General features: G+C 39.6%; 1 pseudogene; it reads left to right on the top strand.

Moving 5' to 3' along the window:
• The first annotated feature begins 694 nt into the window (after positions 1–694).
• LOC146693549 (uncharacterized) lies at positions 695–5075 on the top strand (annotated as a pseudogene).
• The last annotated feature ends 634 nt before the right edge of the window (positions 5076–5709 follow it).

The following is a 5709-nucleotide window of genomic DNA, read 5'->3' on the forward strand; positions in this document are numbered from 1 at the left end:
GCACTTTCCCTCTCTGTCTATTAGAATATGATAAACTCTGATCAGGTTATGCTATGCTCAACTCACATAAAGCTGAAATGAATGTCTACAAACAAACTTTAAAGCTTTTGGAGTCTTTTAAATGGGCCAAAGTAATGTTCCTCACCTCAAATCATCATTAGACAGCAAAGAGAAGTTCTTTAGACCAGACGTCTCACATGGCCTCTGTTGACTTATTCAAGCTGATGATCACGTCCTTTTCTCATGACAATGTGTGTTTTTTAATCCCAGTGATGTTACAATACTGCTAAAGCCACAGCCACACAGCTCCTACAGAGGCCTACTTAAAATAAACCAGCCCTATTCCCACCATTGTCAGTGCACTATTTATCACTGATTTAAATTTCATGACTGGAAAATTAAGGTTGAGGTTAAACATGAATTGTGATAGATCGTTGTAACTGAAGCAGATGAGTTTCTAAAACACTTTCTAAAAAACTTACAGTTCACAGTAGCTATCAGAAATTATACATGTTCCTCATTAACGGCTAGAATATTGCTTCACTGAAAAATTCACTTTATTGCCATTGTTGTGGGAATTGCTGTCTTGTGTGTGACTGGGTGCAGTAAGGAGTGTATGTGATGTGTGTGTGTGTGAGCATGCGCGTGAAGGAAACGTGGGGAGCGAAAGAGAGAAACATGGAGAGAGTGTGTCATGGGTAGAGAGGGCGACCGGGAGCAGCGTTCTAACGGGCTACAGGCTATGCAGTGTGTTTTCGAAGTGTGCAGTACTGTTATTAAAGCCTCATCTCTTCAGTACTCTCCGGTGCCTCGGCTGATTTCTGTCTGCCTCTCTACTCCACAAAAGTGAAGGGAGTTAACCCCAAAGGAGGACAAACTTCGGCCCTGGAGGAAGCTTCTCCCCTCGTGTCTCCCGACCACGGTCAGGGGACTGACGGCGAGGAATGGTTAACACCATATTTATTTAGTCATCTCATAGATTCACAAACTGCACAGTGGGCAAAGAATGCTTATTATCAAAAATGAAGAATCTGTGGTACTTTATTATCACACACCTGAAATCTTGCAATGGATGCCAAACAGTACTACCATAATATAATATCAAGATAGAGTAGGTAATCATGCACAGACACTTAGGACACACACACACATACACATACACACACACACACAAAATATCCAATTTCCACTCTGCTAAATTGCAGGTGTTCTAATGTCTATGTGTTCCTTTGGTGAATTACCATATAAATAACTGCCACTGCTTATCAGCATTCATTTTCAAAGGCCACTGGTAAAGGAGAAAGTATAAAAGAGTATACCTGGCTCTCATTAGATGGTGGCACTGAAGTCTATTCCGTTCCATCTCATTAGACGGTTTCTTTTTAGCTGCCTTTGTGCCTCTGTTTTTCTCTCACATGTTCCTCTGGCAGTGCAAGTTACTGAATGGATAAACACTGAGAGTGGACAACCTTGAGCAAGAAAAGAACAATTGAGGCATTGCCCTTGTTTTCTCTGATAAACATAAATTTCAATGTCCAGTCAAGTTTGAGGGCTCAGTTCAATACACAAAACTGCCCCATGAGTTCCCTTCTTATTAACACTGCTATGACATCGACCACAGCCCCAACTAATGAACTGCTTCAGTAGAGTTGCCGAGTAGCCAACGGGTCAGATTGTCACTCTGCTTTTAGAAATTCTACAAATACTTCAGGATGAAACCACAGTGCACTGCCTAAAACACATATCTATATATTTAGAGACTTAAATAAAATGTTAAAAGTTAATAAGATGAATAATAAGAAGAAAGTATCTGTCGTGTGAGCTCTCCAACTGCTCTCTGTATGTCAGTTTTTCTCCTTCTTCTGCTCATCAGTTGAATGCTAATTCAACTTGGATTACAGTTCAGTGTGTGGTTTAGAATTGTCTTACTGAAATAATGACTTCCTAGGAAAGAAATCTGTAATTTAAAAAAAACAAAAAACAAAACAACATTGTCTGAATGGGAGCATGTATTGTTCTAAAACCCATACTGTATATACCTTTCAGCATTGATGGTGCCTTTCCACATGTGCAAGCTGCCAATTCCATAGGCATCAATGCACATCCATACCAATAAACACACACTGAGTGTGTGTTTATTATTAATTAATGATGCTAAGGTAGTGGTGGAGATGAAGATGGAGGCTTGAACGGAGCCTGAGTGATGAGAGGCGGTGGTGGGGAGGAGGTTTGTATCACGACTCTGCAAAGGAGAATGACATATTTGCAGTGAGATTTAAAGTATGTGGCATAAATGCTGATTAGCCTAAAGAAGGTCTTGAGAAAGATGATTGGAATAGACCAGCGATGTCACAAACAGCTTGATAGCATGGAAAAGTGGAAGTGATGTGAAGCTTAGATTTAGCCAGCAACACCTGGAAGCAGACAGTTGTAAGACCATTGATCTTTCTTTTTGAATTCACGCATGAGCTTCATAATGACATGTTTTGCAGATACATTATATGTCACCAAACCTCTCCACTTTGGCCTCATCTGTTTTAGCGATGCTGTTTCACAAGTCTTATGGTTTGTTCAGATGCACCTTTGCAAACCTAAACCATGCTGCCATGTTTTGTTTTGTTTTTTGAGAGAAGAGGCTTTCTTCCATGGCAGCTCCTCCAAAAAAAACCCATACTTGTTCAGGCTTTTTCTAACTGTGCTGTCATGAACTTAAACATTTAACATGCTAACTGAGGCCTTGGGTTTTTTGCAATTTCTCTGAGCATTGCGCAGTCTGGCCCTGGGGTGAATTTATTGGGATTGTGTTAACACATACCTTAATGCTCCAGACAAGAAAACCACAGAAATTGCTGCTTCTACAGAAGCAGGCACACTTGCCAATGCTTAGTTAATCGAATTAATTTGATTAGCTGCACCTATCTGCTACTTATCTTCTTAATTCCTGTGGAAGCAGCAAGGTTGTACTTTGTTTTGTTTTTTTTAAATGACTGCATAAAGCCCTGTGAAAACCTTCTTTTTCACATGACTGTATGGTTAAGTATTATTGCAGCAACACTATCAATATGATTTCCCATTGAGAAACACTTTGCAAAAGCCCACCACTTCATTCATGAGAATTGACTTCATGATTTCTCTCATAAACTAATATTGACTTTAAGTGGTCGCCTTGCTGGTGTCTCACTCCCCTACTCTGTGAGATGTGAGTGGACTCTTCAATCAGACTTACTTTTCTCTTTTTGCAGTGTTTGTTCAACAGAGTATTACATACAGGATCGTGACATAGGCATTTGTGATTTTTCTAATGTGGTAAATATTACAGAGGGAATGAAAATGACAATACTAGAATATTGCTATCTAATATAAAATGTACTAATAACTTATATATCTTTATCATTACATAAGTAATGCTACTGCATGGACAAATTCTGAAATAATAAGTACAGATATTAAAATGTTAGATACATGTTGGTGTCAGTGAGAATAATCTGGGGTTCAACTTTAGTGCAGCCTTCTCCAACATGGATCATTGTGACAAGCAGCTCTGAGCTTCCAGTCAGCTCTAAAACACCTCCAGCAATGACTCAAGGTGATTTATGGGAAAAGAGATTCCATATTCTCCTTAATCTTCTTTGCTTTCTGAATATTTTTGAAGTGTGTTGTGCAGCATTCTGAGCCAAGGAATATGCTATATTAAAGAGACTGACTTGGTTGGTTTACATTTCAAACGGTTTGAGAAGAAGAAAGCAGAAGGAGAGAAAACTGTAAGGAATTAATCATCCCCCGATCTAATCAGGGATGATCATATTTATGTGGCTCTGAATTGTTGGTCAAACTAACTATATTAGCACAGACAGGCCTAATGTGGAACTCACTACATTGCATGATGATAAATAGGAAAGGTACTTTTTTTTTTAGTTTAAGGGAATAGACTTTCAACACTACTAGGGAAGTCAAAGGAAAAAAAATATTTGAACGCCAGCTGCTTTTGTAAGTTTGCCCACTAACAAAGAAATGATCAGTTTATCATTTCAATGGTAGATTTATTTGAACAGTGAGGGACAGAATAATAAACAAAAAATCCAGAAAAATGCATTTCAAAATAGTTAGAAATTAATTTACATTTCCATGAATGAAATAAATATTTGATCCCTTTGCAGAATGTGCTTTAGCATTTGGTGGCAAAACCTTTATTGGCAATCACAGAGGTCAGACATGTCTTGTAGTTAAGTTTGCACACATCTCAGGGGGGATTTTGTCCCACACCTCTTTGCAGATCCTCTCCTAGTCATTAATGTTTCTGGATTGATTGCTTCTATGGACTTATGCTTCTCTGTCTTTTATACAGGTAACGAGTTGAGAAGGCTCCCAATGTCAGCTTGTTACCGGTATAAAATACACCTGGGAGCCAGAAATCTTGCTGATTGACAGCTGTCAATAGAAGCAATCAATCGAAATTCCAAACTCTGCACCAAGGTCAAGACCAAAAAGCTTTCCAAGGATGTCAAGGACAAAATTGTGGACTTAGACAAGGCTGGGATGGGCTGCAAGACCATTGCCATGCAGCTGGGTGAGAAGTGGACCATGGCTGGTGCGATTATACGCAAATGGAACCATAAAAAAAAACTGCCAATCTCCCTCGGTGTGGAGCTTCAGGCAACATCTCACCTCATGGAGTTTCAATGATAATGAGAACGGTGAAGAACCAGCCCAGAATTACTCGGGAGGAACTTTACTTTTACTTTACTTTGTTTTTTATTTATATAGCACATTTAATAACAAAAAAATGTTGGCCAAAGTGTTGCCAACTTGTCAATGATCTCAAAAGAGCTTCGACTATAGTCGCCAAGAAAACAGTTCGTAAAACACCAAGCTGTAAAGGACTGAAATCCTGCAGTGCCTGCAAGGTCCTCCTGCTCAAGAAAGCACATGTGCAGGCCAATTTGAAGTTTGCCACTGAACATCTCAATGATTCAAAGGAGGACTGCGTGAAAGTGTTGTGGTCAGATGAGATCAAAATCAAGCAATTTGGCATCAACTGCACTCTGTGTTTGGAAGAGGAGGAATGCTGCCTATGACTCCAAGAATACCGTCCCCACCGTCAAACATGGAGGTGGAAACATTATGCTCTGGGGATGTTTTTCTGCCATGGAGACAGGACAACTGCACTACATCAAAGGGAGGATGAATGTGGCCATGTCCCGTCAAATATTGGGTGAGAGCCTCCTTCCCTCAGATAGGGCATTGAAAATGGGTCATGGGCTGGTATTCCAGCATGACAATGATCCAAAACACACAGCCAAGCAACAAAGGATTGGGTCAAGAAGAAGCCTATTAAGGTCCTGGACTGGCCTAGTCAGTCTCCAGACCTTAATCCCAAAGAAAATCTGTGGAGGAAGCTGAAGGTTCAAGTTGCCAAACATCAGCCACGAAACATTAATTACAAGGAGAAGATCTGCAAAGACAAGTGGGACAAAATCCCCCTGAGATGTGTGCAAAACTTGTGGCCAACTACAAGACATGTCTGACCTCTGTGATTGCCAACAAATGTCTTGCCACCAAATGCTAAAGCACATTCTGCAAAGGGATCAAATACTTATTTCATTCATGAAAATGCAAATTTATTTCTAACTATTTTGAAATGCTTTTTTTTTTTTAAATTTTGATTATTGATCTGTCTCTCAATGTGCAGATAAACCTACCATTGAAATT

This window comes from Copadichromis virginalis, linkage group LG14 (assembly GCF_057382275.1).
Source record: "Copadichromis virginalis isolate Kocher_CV1m ecotype Utaka linkage group LG14, C_Virginalis_male_GT1.1, whole genome shotgun sequence".
Classification (NCBI taxonomy): Eukaryota; Metazoa; Chordata; class Actinopteri; order Cichliformes; family Cichlidae; genus Copadichromis; species Copadichromis virginalis.